The following is a 13,984-nucleotide window of genomic DNA, read 5'->3' as shown; positions in this document are numbered from 1 at the left end:
CGTCCTCAGCGCCCGTTCCCTCACGGGAGGGTGGGGCGCTTCAGCGCGACCCGCACCCTCCAGCCCGGCAGCCAGTTCGAGACTGTCGCTCCCCCTCTTCATGGAGGAACGACACAGGACCCTGCGCTGTTCTTTCGTCTGCTCGGCCCTCCCCGGGTTTGCTGCTGGTTCTTCCCGGGTTGGCTACCGTCCCTTCCACCTCCGTGGAAGGGCGGTTCCCCCTGCCACATTCCCCACTTCCGCGGGGGAGCGGCACACCGCCGGCCGGCCGGCCGGCTCTCTCGGGGGCTGCACAGGTGTTCCCCTTAGATGTTCCTGGTGCATGTTGTCTCTCTCCTCCTTTATAGTCCTCTTCCGCCAATCCCAACTCGGCTGCCCACACGCCAAGTACGCTGCTCTCCTCCAATCAGGAGCAGGATCAGCTCCTGGAGGTCATCACTCAAGTTGGCAAGAGGCAGCTGCATAGAAGCTGTTTTCTCCTCTCCCAGCGCCATATTGTGGGAGAGCAGATGCATAGAATAAGTCTTAATTCCAGTAACTCAGTCCAATCCGAGTTGCTCCCCACAGAGACCACAGGCTGTGTGCTGCCTGCCTGCCACGGACCCTCTGTCCCGGGGAGGTCCTGTGGGCACGCAGCCTGTGGCCGCGGGTCTCTGCCTGGCCTGCCAAAAGGGTGCCCCGTTTGGATGCTGTGTGAGTCAGGGCTGATGGGGGAGAGGGGGACAGAGAGAGGAGAGAGAGACAGAGAGAGAGAGAGAGAGAGAGAGAGACGTGTAGGTGTTGGTGTAAGTCAGAGACAGAGGGAGAGGGTGCCTGTATTGCCTGCGAGGCTTGGTGTGGGGTCCCTCCTTTGCGCTCTGGAGGGCTTCCGCGGCTGTGGCGCGTGGCCGCCGCACGGCCAGGTGGCGCAGAGGGCCCGCGGGTTGGGCTGCGCGAGGCACCGGGCCCTGAGTGGTGGGCAACCGCGCCCTGGCGTCGTCTTCGGGCGGTGGTCGTGGTCGTGGTCGTGGTCACAGTCATTGGGCTCCCTGGGAGACAGGAGCCCGGGAGGGGCGGTGGGAGTGCAGGTGCCGGGAGCTGCTGGTGCGGCGGGCTGCGGGGTTGGGGCGGCCGGCAGGGGAGCGCCCTGGCGGGCGGTGAGTCGCTGGTTTGGGGTTGGAGGGGGCGCGCTGGATGGCGCGGGGCGTGGCCTGTGTCCCGGGGTGGGCCCCGGGGTTGGCGGTGGGGCTGCGGCAGCCGGGGACAGCTGGCCGGCCCGCCCGTGCCCGTGCCCGTGCCCGTGCCCGTGCCCAGGCCCAGGCCCGAGGCGCGGGCGGGCTGGGGCTGCCAGGTGGAGGGGTCGGGCTTCTGCCCCCTGCTGGAGCTGCGTTGGGGGTCGCAGGGGTCCCGGCGTGCGGGCTGGCGGATGGGGGCGTGGCTAGGCAGCCAGCCAAAGGCGAGCAAAAGGGGAGGGTGCCGCGGGGCAAAAGCCTACAGCACCCGGTATTCCCAGGCGGTCTCCCATCCAAGTACTAACCAGGCCCGACCCTGCTTAGCTTCCGAGATCAGACGAGATCGGGCGCGTTCAGGGTGGTATGGCCGTAGACGCCAGAGGCCGCCTCCAGGCCCCCCTTGAGTGCGCGCACGCACAGCCGCCGCCGCCGCCGCCGCCGCCGCCGCCGCCGCCGCCGCCGCCGCCTCCGCCGCCGCCGCCTCCTCCTCCTCCTCCTCCTGCCCGCTCCCCGCTCTCACTCCCATTCCCATTCCCATTCCCATTCCCATTCCCATTCCCACTCCCGCTCCCGCTCCCGCTGCCGCTTCTCCTCCGCCTCCTCCCTCTTTTCTCTTCTCTTCTCTTCTCCTCCTCCCCCCCCCTCCTCCTCAGCCGCCCTCCGCCTAGCCCTGCACCAGTGCCCGAACTCCAGCCCTCCGCCTGCCCAGCCCAGGACCTGCAGCACCGGGCGCCCAGTCGGCACGCTGCCGCCAAGCCAAGGGGAGCCAACCTCCTCCGGCTGCCGCTGGCCACAGGGAACTCCTACTCTCTCTTTCTAGGCCGGATCCCCTGCCTGCCGCCATCGCCCAGCCACACGCCAGCCGTGCCCGGCAGCCTCCACGCCTGCCCAGGGCTGCGCCCCGCGGCTCGCGGGTCCCGGCACCAGGGGGTTCGGCGCCCCACACCACCGCGGCCCGGGCCTTCCCTCCTACCCGGCCGCCAGCAGCCCCCCCACCGCTGACGCACAGGTCGCCCGCCCTCCCCCGGCACGGCCGCCGCGCCTCCACACACTCCCACGCCGCGAGGACAGCTGAGGGCCTGGGGACCCTTGTCCCCGCTCGGTCACGGGGGCCCAAGTGGGGCAGCAGGTCGGGAAGGAGGGCGGCAGCGCACGGAATCACCCCCGCCGCACGCTCGCGTGGGCACTCACACACACACACACACACACACACACACGCCTACACAAGGGGCACACAGTCGCACACCCCGACACCCTTCGTGGCACAGAGGGATTTCCGTCCTCAGCGCCCGTTCCCTCACGGGAGGGTGGGGCGCTTCAGCGCGACCCGCACCCTCCAGCCCGGCAGCCAGTTCGAGACTGTCGCTCCCCCTCTTCATGGAGGAACGACACAGGACCCTGCGCTGTTCTTTCGTCTGCTCGGCCCTCCCCGGGTTTGCTGCTGGTTCTTCCCGGGTTGGCTACCGTCCCTTCCACCTCCGTGGAAGGGCGGTTCCCCCTGCCACATTCCCCACTTCCGCGGGGGAGCGGCACACCGCCGGCCGGCCGGCCGGCTCTCTCGGGGGCTGCACAGGTGTTCCCCTTAGATGTTCCTGGTGCATGTTGTCTCTCTCCTCCTTTATAGTCCTCTTCCGCCAATCCCAACTCGGCTGCCCACACGCCAAGTACGCTGCTCTCCTCCAATCAGGAGCAGGATCAGCTCCTGGAGGTCATCACTCAAGTTGGCAAGAGGCAGCTGCATAGAAGCTGTTTTCTCCTCTCCCAGCGCCATATTGTGGGAGAGCAGATGCATAGAATAAGTCTTAATTCCAGTAACTCAGTCCAATCCGAGTTGCTCCCCACAGAGACCACAGGCTGTGTGCTGCCTGCCTGCCACGGACCCTCTGTCCCGGGGAGGTCCTGTGGGCACGCAGCCTGTGGCCGCGGGTCTCTGCCTGGCCTGCCAAAAGGGTGCCCCGTTTGGATGCTGTGTGAGTCAGGGCTGATGGGGGAGAGGGGGACAGAGAGAGGAGAGAGAGACAGAGAGAGAGAGAGAGAGAGAGAGAGACGTGTAGGTGTTGGTGTAAGTCAGAGACAGAGGGAGAGGGTGCCTGTATTGCCTGCGAGGCTTGGTGTGGGGTCCCTCCTTTGCGCTCTGGAGGGCTTCCGCGGCTGTGGCGCGTGGCCGCCGCACGGCCAGGTGGCGCAGAGGGCCCGCGGGTTGGGCTGCGCGAGGCACCGGGCCCTGAGTGGTGGGCAACCGCGCCCTGGCGTCGTCTTCGGGCGGTGGTCGTGGTCGTGGTCGTGGTCACAGTCATTGGGCTCCCTGGGAGACAGGAGCCCGGGAGGGGCGGTGGGAGTGCAGGTGCCGGGAGCTGCTGGTGCGGCGGGCTGCGGGGTTGGGGCGGCCGGCAGGGGAGCGCCCTGGCGGGCGGTGAGTCGCTGGTTTGGGGTTGGAGGGGGCGCGCTGGATGGCGCGGGGCGTGGCCTGTGTCCCGGGGTGGGCCCCGGGGTTGGCGGTGGGGCTGCGGCAGCCGGGGACAGCTGGCCGGCCCGCCCGTGCCCGTGCCCGTGCCCGTGCCCGTGCCCAGGCCCAGGCCCGAGGCGCGGGCGGGCTGGGGCTGCCAGGTGGAGGGGTCGGGCTTCTGCCCCCTGCTGGAGCTGCGTTGGGGGTCGCAGGGGTCCCGGCGTGCGGGCTGGCGGATGGGGGCGTGGCTAGGCAGCCAGCCAAAGGCGAGCAAAAGGGGAGGGTGCCGCGGGGCAAAAGCCTACAGCACCCGGTATTCCCAGGCGGTCTCCCATCCAAGTACTAACCAGGCCCGACCCTGCTTAGCTTCCGAGATCAGACGAGATCGGGCGCGTTCAGGGTGGTATGGCCGTAGACGCCAGAGGCCGCCTCCAGGCCCCCCTTGAGTGCGCGCACGCACAGCCGCCGCCGCCGCCGCCGCCGCCGCCGCCGCCGCCGCCTCCGCCGCCGCCGCCTCCTCCTCCTCCTCCTCCTGCCCGCTCCCCGCTCTCACTCCCATTCCCATTCCCATTCCCATTCCCATTCCCATTCCCACTCCCGCTCCCGCTCCCGCTGCCGCTTCTCCTCCGCCTCCTCCCTCTTTTCTCTTCTCTTCTCTTCTCCTCCTCCCCCCCCCTCCTCCTCAGCCGCCCTCCGCCTAGCCCTGCACCAGTGCCCGAACTCCAGCCCTCCGCCTGCCCAGCCCAGGACCTGCAGCACCGGGCGCCCAGTCGGCACGCTGCCGCCAAGCCAAGGGGAGCCAACCTCCTCCGGCTGCCGCTGGCCACAGGGAACTCCTACTCTCTCTTTCTAGGCCGGATCCCCTGCCTGCCGCCATCGCCCAGCCACACGCCAGCCGTGCCCGGCAGCCTCCACGCCTGCCCAGGGCTGCGCCCCGCGGCTCGCGGGTCCCGGCACCAGGGGGTTCGGCGCCCCACACCACCGCGGCCCGGGCCTTCCCTCCTACCCGGCCGCCAGCAGCCCCCCCACCGCTGACGCACAGGTCGCCCGCCCTCCCCCGGCACGGCCGCCGCGCCTCCACACACTCCCACGCCGCGAGGACAGCTGAGGGCCTGGGGACCCTTGTCCCCGCTCGGTCACGGGGGCCCAAGTGGGGCAGCAGGTCGGGAAGGAGGGCGGCAGCGCACGGAATCACCCCTGCCGCACGCTCGCGTGGGCACTCACACACACACACACACACACACACACGCCTACACAAGGGGCACACAGTCGCACACCCCGACACCCTTCGTGGCACAGAGGGATTTCCGTCCTCAGCGCCCGTTCCCTCACGGGAGGGTGGGGCGCTTCAGCGCGACCCGCACCCTCCAGCCCGGCAGCCAGTTCGAGACTGTCGCTCCCCCTCTTCATGGAGGAACGACACAGGACCCTGCGCTGTTCTTTCGTCTGCTCGGCCCTCCCCGGGTTTGCTGCTGGTTCTTCCCGGGTTGGCTACCGTCCCTTCCACCTCCGTGGAAGGGCGGTTCCCCCTGCCACATTCCCCACTTCCGCGGGGGAGCGGCACACCGCCGGCCGGCCGGCCGGCTCTCTCGGGGGCTGCACAGGTGTTCCCCTTAGATGTTCCTGGTGCATGTTGTCTCTCTCCTCCTTTATAGTCCTCTTCCGCCAATCCCAACTCGGCTGCCCACACGCCAAGTACGCTGCTCTCCTCCAATCAGGAGCAGGATCAGCTCCTGGAGGTCATCACTCAAGTTGGCAAGAGGCAGCTGCATAGAAGCTGTTTTCTCCTCTCCCAGCGCCATATTGTGGGAGAGCAGATGCATAGAATAAGTCTTAATTCCAGTAACTCAGTCCAATCCGAGTTGCTCCCCACAGAGACCACAGGCTGTGTGCTGCCTGCCTGCCACGGACCCTCTGTCCCGGGGAGGTCCTGTGGGCACGCAGCCTGTGGCCGCGGGTCTCTGCCTGGCCTGCCAAAAGGGTGCCCCGTTTGGATGCTGTGTGAGTCAGGGCTGATGGGGGAGAGGGGGACAGAGAGAGGAGAGAGAGACAGAGAGAGAGAGAGAAAGAGAGAGAGACGTGTAGGTGTTGGTGTAAGTCAGAGACAGAGGGAGAGGGTGCCTGTATTGCCTGCGAGGCTTGGTGTGGGGTCCCTCCTTTGCGCTCTGGAGGGCTTCCGCGGCTGTGGCGCGTGGCCGCCGCACGGCCAGGTGGCGCAGAGGGCCCGCGGGTTGGGCTGCGCGAGGCACCGGGCCCTGAGTGGTGGGCAACCGCGCCCTGGCGTCGTCTTCGGGCGGTGGTCGTGGTCGTGGTCGTGGTCACAGTCATTGGGCTCCCTGGGAGACAGGAGCCCGGGAGGGGCGGTGGGAGTGCAGGTGCCGGGAGCTGCTGGTGCGGCGGGCTGCGGGGTTGGGGCGGCCGGCAGGGGAGCGCCCTGGCGGGCGGTGAGTCGCTGGTTTGGGGTTGGAGGGGGCGCGCTGGATGGCGCGGGGCGTGGCCTGTGTCCCGGGGTGGGCCCCGGGGTTGGCGGTGGGGCTGCGGCAGCCGGGGACAGCTGGCCGGCCCGCCCGTGCCCGTGCCCGTGCCCGTGCCCAGGCCCAGGCCCAGGCCCAGGCCCGAGGCGCGGGCGGGCTGGGGCTGCCAGGTGGAGGGGTCGGGCTTCTGCCCCCTGCTGGAGCTGCGTTGGGGGTCGCAGGGGTCCCGGCGTGCGGGCTGGCGGATGGGGGCGTGGCTAGGCAGCCAGCCAAAGGCGAGCAAAAGGGGAGGGTGCCGCGGGGCAAAAGCCTACAGCACCCGGTATTCCCAGGCGGTCTCCCATCCAAGTACTAACCAGGCCCGACCCTGCTTAGCTTCCGAGATCAGACGAGATCGGGCGCGTTCAGGGTGGTATGGCCGTAGACGCCAGAGGCTGCCTCCAGGCCCCTCTTGAGTGCGCGCCCGCACAGCCGCCGCCGCCGCCGCCGCCGCCGCCGCCGCCGCCGCCGCCTCCTCCTCCTCCTCCTGCCCGCTCCCCGCTCTCACTCCCATTCCCATTCCCATTCCCATTCCTGCTCCCGCTCCCGCTGCCGCTTCTCCTCCGCCTCCTCCCTCTTTTCTCTTCTCTTCTCTTCTCCTCCTCCCCCCCCCTCCTCCTCAGCCGCCCTCCGCCTAGCCCTGCACCAGTGCCCGAACTCCAGCCCTCCGCCTGCCCAGCCCAGGACCTGCAGCACCGGGCGCCCAGTCGGCACGCTGCCGCCAAGCCAAGGGGAGCCAACCTCCTCCGGCTGCCGCTGGCCACAGGGAACTCCTACTCTCTCTTTCTAGGCCGGATCCCCTGCCTGCCGCCATCGCCCAGCCACACGCCAGCCGTGCCCGGCAGCCTCCACGCCTGCCCAGGGCTGCGCCCCGCGGCTCGCGGGTCCCGGCACCAGGGGGTTCGGCGCCCCACACCACCGCGGCCCGGGCCTTCCCTCCTACCCGGCCGCCAGCAGCCCCCCCACCGCTGACGCACAGGTCGCCCGCCCTCCCCCGGCACGGCCGCCGCGCCTCCACACACTCCCACGCCGCGAGGACAGCTGAGGGCCTGGGGACCCTTGTCCCCGCTCGGTCACGGGGGCCCAAGTGGGGCAGCAGGTCGGGAAGGAGGGCGGCAGCGCACGGAATCACCCCCGCCGCACGCTCGCGTGGGCACTCACACACACACACACACACACACACACGCCTACACAAGGGGCACACAGTCGCACACCCCGACACCCTTCGTGGCACAGAGGGATTTCCGTCCTCAGCGCCCGTTCCCTCACGGGAGGGTGGGGCGCTTCAGCGCGACCCGCACCCTCCAGCCCGGCAGCCAGTTCGAGACTGTCGCTCCCCCTCTTCATGGAGGAACGACACAGGACCCTGCGCTGTTCTTTCGTCTGCTCGGCCCTCCCCGGGTTTGCTGCTGGTTCTTCCCGGGTTGGCTACCGTCCCTTCCACCTCCGTGGAAGGGCGGTTCCCCCTGCCACATTCCCCACTTCCGCGGGGGAGCGGCACACCGCCGGCCGGCCGGCCGGCTCTCTCGGGGGCTGCACAGGTGTTCCCCTTAGATGTTCCTGGTGCATGTTGTCTCTCTCCTCCTTTATAGTCCTCTTCCGCCAATCCCAACTCGGCTGCCCACACGCCAAGTACGCTGCTCTCCTCCAATCAGGAGCAGGATCAGCTCCTGGAGGTCATCACTCAAGTTGGCAAGAGGCAGCTGCATAGAAGCTGTTTTCTCCTCTCCCAGCGCCATATTGTGGGAGAGCAGATGCATAGAATAAGTCTTAATTCCAGTAACTCAGTCCAATCCGAGTTGCTCCCCACAGAGACCACAGGCTGTGTGCTGCCTGCCTGCCACGGACCCTCTGTCCCGGGGAGGTCCTGTGGGCACGCAGCCTGTGGCCGCGGGTCTCTGCCTGGCCTGCCAAAAGGGTGCCCCGTTTGGATGCTGTGTGAGTCAGGGCTGATGGGGGAGAGGGGGACAGAGAGAGGAGAGAGAGACAGAGAGAGAGAGAGAAAGAGAGAGAGACGTGTAGGTGTTGGTGTAAGTCAGAGACAGAGGGAGAGGGTGCCTGTATTGCCTGCGAGGCTTGGTGTGGGGTCCCTCCTTTGCGCTCTGGAGGGCTTCCGCGGCTGTGGCGCGTGGCCGCCGCACGGCCAGGTGGCGCAGAGGGCCCGCGGGTTGGGCTGCGCGAGGCACCGGGCCCTGAGTGGTGGGCAACCGCGCCCTGGCGTCGTCTTCGGGCGGTGGTCGTGGTCGTGGTCGTGGTCACAGTCATTGGGCTCCCTGGGAGACAGGAGCCCGGGAGGGGCGGTGGGAGTGCAGGTGCCGGGAGCTGCTGGTGCGGCGGGCTGCGGGGTTGGGGCGGCCGGCAGGGGAGCGCCCTGGCGGGCGGTGAGTCGCTGGTTTGGGGTTGGAGGGGGCGCGCTGGATGGCGCGGGGCGTGGCCTGTGTCCCGGGGTGGGCCCCGGGGTTGGCGGTGGGGCTGCGGCAGCCGGGGACAGCTGGCCGGCCCGCCCGTGCCCGTGCCCGTGCCCGTGCCCAGGCCCAGGCCCAGGCCCAGGCCCGAGGCGCGGGCGGGCTGGGGCTGCCAGGTGGAGGGGTCGGGCTTCTGCCCCCTGCTGGAGCTGCGTTGGGGGTCGCAGGGGTCCCGGCGTGCGGGCTGGCGGATGGGGGCGTGGCTAGGCAGCCAGCCAAAGGCGAGCAAAAGGGGAGGGTGCCGCGGGGCAAAAGCCTACAGCACCCGGTATTCCCAGGCGGTCTCCCATCCAAGTACTAACCAGGCCCGACCCTGCTTAGCTTCCGAGATCAGACGAGATCGGGCGCGTTCAGGGTGGTATGGCCGTAGACGCCAGAGGCCGCCTCCAGGCCCCTCTTGAGTGCGCGCCCGCACAGCCGCCGCCGCCGCCGCCGCCGCCGCCTCCTCCTCCTGCCCGCTCCCCGCTCTCACTCCCATTCCCATTCCCATTCCCATTCCCGCTCCCGCTCCCGCTGCCGCTTCTCCTCCGCCTCCTCCCTCTTTTCTCTTCTCTTCTCTTCTCCTCCTCCCCCCCCCTCCTCCTCAGCCGCCCTCCGCCTAGCCCTGCACCAGTGCCCGAACTCCAGCCCTCCGCCTGCCCAGCCCAGGACCTGCAGTGCAGCACCGGGCGCCCAGTCGGCACGCTGCCGCCAAGCCAAGGGGAGCCAACCTCCTCCGGCTGCCGCTGGCCACAGGGAACTCCTACTCTCTCTTTCTAGGCCGGATCCCCTGCCTGCCGCCATCGCCCAGCCACACGCCAGCCGTGCCCGGCAGCCTCCACGCCTGCCCAGGGCTGCGCCCCGCGGCTCGCGGGTCCCGGCACCAGGGGGTTCGGCGCCCCACACCACCGCGGCCCGGGCCTTCCCTCCTACCCGGCCGCCAGCAGCCCCCCCACCGCTGACGCACAGGTCGCCCGCCCTCCCCCGGCACGGCCGCCGCGCCTCCACACACTCCCACGCCGCGAGGACAGCTGAGGGCCTGGGGACCCTTGTCCCCGCTCGGTCACGGGGGCCCAAGTGGGGCAGCAGGTCGGGAAGGAGGGCGGCAGCGCACGGAATCACCCCCGCCGCACGCTCGCGTGGGCACTCACACACACACACACACACACACACACACGCCTACACAAGGGGCACACAGTCGCACACCCCGACACCCTTCGTGGCACAGAGGGATTTCCGTCCTCAGCGCCCGTTCCCTCACGGGAGGGTGGGGCGCTTCAGCGCGACCCGCACCCTCCAGCCCGGCAGCCAGTTCGAGACTGTCGCTCCCCCTCTTCATGGAGGAACGACACAGGACCCTGCGCTGTTCTTTCGTCTGCTCGGCCCTCCCCGGGTTTGCTGCTGGTTCTTCCCGGGTTGGCTACCGTCCCTTCCACCTCCGTGGAAGGGCGGTTCCCCCTGCCACATTCCCCACTTCCGCGGGGGAGCGGCACACCGCCGGCCGGCCGGCCGGCTCTCTCGGGGGCTGCACAGGTGTTCCCCTTAGATGTTCCTGGTGCATGTTGTCTCTCTCCTCCTTTATAGTCCTCTTCCGCCAATCCCAACTCGGCTGCCCACACGCCAAGTACGCTGCTCTCCTCCAATCAGGAGCAGGATCAGCTCCTGGAGGTCATCACTCAAGTTGGCAAGAGGCAGCTGCATAGAAGCTGTTTTCTCCTCTCCCAGCGCCATATTGTGGGAGAGCAGATGCATAGAATAAGTCTTAATTCCAGTAACTCAGTCCAATCCGAGTTGCTCCCCACAGAGACCACAGGCTGTGTGCTGCCTGCCTGCCACGGACCCTCTGTCCCGGGGAGGTCCTGTGGGCACGCAGCCTGTGGCCGCGGGTCTCTGCCTGGCCTGCCAAAAGGGTGCCCCGTTTGGATGCTGTGTGAGTCAGGGCTGATGGGGGAGAGGGGGACAGAGAGAGGAGAGAGAGACAGAGAGAGAGAGAGAAAGAGAGAGAGACGTGTAGGTGTTGGTGTAAGTCAGAGACAGAGGGAGAGGGTGCCTGTATTGCCTGCGAGGCTTGGTGTGGGGTCCCTCCTTTGCGCTCTGGAGGGCTTCCGCGGCTGTGGCGCGTGGCCGCCGCACGGCCAGGTGGCGCAGAGGGCCCGCGGGTTGGGCTGCGCGAGGCACCGGGCCCTGAGTGGTGGGCAACCGCGCCCTGGCGTCGTCTTCGGGCGGTGGTCGTGGTCGTGGTCGTGGTCACAGTCATTGGGCTCCCTGGGAGACAGGAGCCCGGGAGGGGCGGTGGGAGTGCAGGTGCCGGGAGCTGCTGGTGCGGCGGGCTGCGGGGTTGGGGCGGCCGGCAGGGGAGCGCCCTGGCGGGCGGTGAGTCGCTGGTTTGGGGTTGGAGGGGGCGCGCTGGATGGCGCGGGGCGTGGCCTGTGTCCCGGGGTGGGCCCCGGGGTTGGCGGTGGGGCTGCGGCAGCCGGGGACAGCTGGCCGGCCCGCCCGTGCCCGTGCCCGTGCCCGTGCCCGTGCCCGTGCCCAGGCCCAGGCCCAGGCCCAGGCCCGAGGCGCGGGCGGGCTGGGGCTGCCAGGTGGAGGGGTCGGGCTTCTGCCCCCTGCTGGAGCTGCGTTGGGGGTCGCAGGGGTCCCGGCGTGCGGGCTGGCGGATGGGGGCGTGGCTAGGCAGCCAGCCAAAGGCGAGCAAAAGGGGAGGGTGCCGCGGGGCAAAAGCCTACAGCACCCGGTATTCCCAGGCGGTCTCCCATCCAAGTACTAACCAGGCCCGACCCTGCTTAGCTTCCGAGATCAGACGAGATCGGGCGCGTTCAGGGTGGTATGGCCGTAGACGCCAGAGGCCGCCTCCAGGCCCCCCTTGAGTGCGCGCACGCACAGCCGCCGCCGCCGCCGCCGCCGCCGCCTCCGCCGCCGCCGCCTCCTCCTCCTCCTCCTCCTGCCCGCTCCCCGCTCTCACTCCCATTCCCATTCCCATTCCCATTCCCATTCCCATTCCCGCTCCCGCTCCCGCTCCCGCTGCCGCTTCTCCTCCGCCTCCTCCCTCTTTTCTCTTCTCTTCTCTTCTCTTCTCCTCCTCCCCCCCCCTCCTCCTCAGCCGCCCTCCGCCTAGCCCTGCACCAGTGCCCGAACTCCAGCCCTCCGCCTGCCCAGCCCAGGACCTGCAGCACCGGGCGCCCAGTCGGCACGCTGCCGCCAAGCCAAGGGGAGCCAACCTCCTCCGGCTGCCGCTGGCCACAGGGAACTCCTACTCTCTCTTTCTAGGCCGGATCCCCTGCCTGCCGCCATCGCCCAGCCACACGCCAGCCGTGCCCGGCAGCCTCCACGCCTGCCCAGGGCTGCGCCCCGCGGCTCGCGGGTCCCGGCACCAGGGGGTTCGGCGCCCCACACCACCGCGGCCCGGGCCTTCCCTCCTACCCGGCCGCCAGCAGCCCCCCCACCGCTGACGCACAGGTCGCCCGCCCTCCCCCGGCACGGCCGCCGCGCCTCCACACACTCCCACGCCGCGAGGACAGCTGAGGGCCTGGGGACCCTTGTCCCCGCTCGGTCACGGGGGCCCAAGTGGGGCAGCAGGTCGGGAAGGAGGGCGGCAGCGCACGGAATCACCCCCGCCGCACGCTCGCGTGGGCACTCACACACACACACACACACACACACGCCTACACAAGGGGCACACAGTCGCACACCCCGACACCCTTCGTGGCACAGAGGGATTTCCGTCCTCAGCGCCCGTTCCCTCACGGGAGGGTGGGGCGCTTCAGCGCGACCCGCACCCTCCAGCCCGGCAGCCAGTTCGAGACTGTCGCTCCCCCTCTTCATGGAGGAACGACACAGGACCCTGCGCTGTTCTTTCGTCTGCTCGGCCCTCCCCGGGTTTGCTGCTGGTTCTTCCCGGGTTGGCTACCGTCCCTTCCACCTCCGTGGAAGGGCGGTTCCCCCTGCCACATTCCCCACTTCCGCGGGGGAGCGGCACACCGCCGGCCGGCCGGCCGGCTCTCTCGGGGGCTGCACAGGTGTTCCCCTTAGATGTTCCTGGTGCATGTTGTCTCTCTCCTCCTTTATAGTCCTCTTCCGCCAATCCCAACTCGGCTGCCCACACGCCAAGTACGCTGCTCTCCTCCAATCAGGAGCAGGATCAGCTCCTGGAGGTCATCACTCAAGTTGGCAAGAGGCAGCTGCATAGAAGCTGTTTTCTCCTCTCCCAGCGCCATATTGTGGGAGAGCAGATGCATAGAATAAGTCTTAATTCCAGTAACTCAGTCCAATCCGAGTTGCTCCCCACAGAGACCACAGGCTGTGTGCTGCCTGCCTGCCACGGACCCTCTGTCCCGGGGAGGTCCTGTGGGCACGCAGCCTGTGGCCGCGGGTCTCTGCCTGGCCTGCCAAAAGGGTGCCCCGTTTGGATGCTGTGTGAGTCAGGGCTGATGGGGGAGAGGGGGACAGAGAGAGGAGAGAGAGACAGAGAGAGAGAGAGAAAGAGAGAGAGACGTGTAGGTGTTGGTGTAAGTCAGAGACAGAGGGAGAGGGTGCCTGTATTGCCTGCGAGGCTTGGTGTGGGGTCCCTCCTTTGCGCTCTGGAGGGCTTCCGCGGCTGTGGCGCGTGGCCGCCGCACGGCCAGGTGGCGCAGAGGGCCCGCGGGTTGGGCTGCGCGAGGCACCGGGCCCTGAGTGGTGGGCAACCGCGCCCTGGCGTCGTCTTCGGGCGGTGGTCGTGGTCACAGTCATTGGGCTCCCTGGGAGACAGGAGCCCGGGAGGGGCGGTGGGAGTGCAGGTGCCGGGAGCTGCTGGTGCGGCGGGCTGCGGGGTTGGGGCGGCCGGCAGGGGAGCGCCCTGGCGGGCGGTGAGTCGCTGGTTTGGGGTTGGAGGGGGCGCGCTGGATGGCGCGGGGCGTGGCCTGTGTCCCGGGGTGGGCCCCGGGGTTGGCGGTGGGGCTGCGGCAGCCGGGGACAGCTGGCCGGCCCGCCCGTGCCCGTGCCCGTGCCCGTGCCCAGGCCCAGGCCCGAGGCGCGGGCGGGCTGGGGCTGCCAGGTGGAGGGGTCGGGCTTCTGCCCCCTGCTGGAGCTGCGTTGGGGGTCGCAGGGGTCCCGGCGTGCGGGCTGGCGGATGGGGGCGTGGCTAGGCAGCCAGCCAAAGGCGAGCAAAAGGGGAGGGTGCCGCGGGGCAAAAGCCTACAGCACCCGGTATTCCCAGGCGGTCTCCCATCCAAGTACTAACCAGGCCCGACCCTGCTTAGCTTCCGAGATCAGACGAGATCGGGCGCGTTCAGGGTGGTATGGCCGTAGACGCCAGAGGCCGCCTCCAGGCCCCTCTTGAGTGCGCGCCCGCACAGCCGCCGCCGCCGCCGCCGCCGCCGCCGCCGCCGC

The 13,984-nt window shown here is 69.5% G+C and overlaps 6 non-coding genes across 6 annotated transcripts; all 6 read right to left on the bottom strand.

Annotated features, from left to right (window-relative positions):
* Positions 1 to 1,467: 1,467 nt before the first annotated feature.
* Positions 1,468 to 1,586, bottom strand: LOC138847955 (5S ribosomal RNA). Its single transcript, XR_011385827.1, has one exon. It is a non-coding gene; the product is annotated as a 5S ribosomal RNA (ribosomal RNA).
* A 2,369-nt stretch (positions 1,587 to 3,955) lies between these two features.
* LOC138848008 (5S ribosomal RNA) lies at positions 3,956 to 4,074 on the bottom strand. The gene has a single exon (XR_011385880.1). It is a non-coding gene; the product is annotated as a 5S ribosomal RNA (ribosomal RNA).
* Positions 4,075 to 6,438: 2,364 nt separating this feature from the next.
* On the bottom strand, positions 6,439 to 6,557 carry LOC138847997 (5S ribosomal RNA). Its single transcript, XR_011385869.1, has one exon. It is a non-coding gene; the product is annotated as a 5S ribosomal RNA (ribosomal RNA).
* A 2,331-nt stretch (positions 6,558 to 8,888) lies between these two features.
* LOC138847986 (5S ribosomal RNA) lies at positions 8,889 to 9,007 on the bottom strand. The gene has a single exon (XR_011385858.1). It is a non-coding gene; the product is annotated as a 5S ribosomal RNA (ribosomal RNA).
* A 2,329-nt stretch (positions 9,008 to 11,336) lies between these two features.
* On the bottom strand, positions 11,337 to 11,455 carry LOC138847975 (5S ribosomal RNA). Its single transcript, XR_011385847.1, has one exon. It is a non-coding gene; the product is annotated as a 5S ribosomal RNA (ribosomal RNA).
* Positions 11,456 to 13,786: 2,331 nt separating this feature from the next.
* LOC138847949 (5S ribosomal RNA) lies at positions 13,787 to 13,905 on the bottom strand. The gene has a single exon (XR_011385821.1). It is a non-coding gene; the product is annotated as a 5S ribosomal RNA (ribosomal RNA).
* Positions 13,906 to 13,984: the final 79 nt, after the last annotated feature.

Source organism: Oryctolagus cuniculus, unplaced genomic scaffold (assembly GCF_964237555.1).
Source record: "Oryctolagus cuniculus unplaced genomic scaffold, mOryCun1.1 SCAFFOLD_136, whole genome shotgun sequence".
NCBI lineage: Eukaryota > Metazoa > Chordata > Mammalia > Lagomorpha > Leporidae > Oryctolagus > Oryctolagus cuniculus.
Note: the sequence above shows the minus strand (reverse complement) of the source record. Positions and strands in the feature narration are given on the sequence as shown.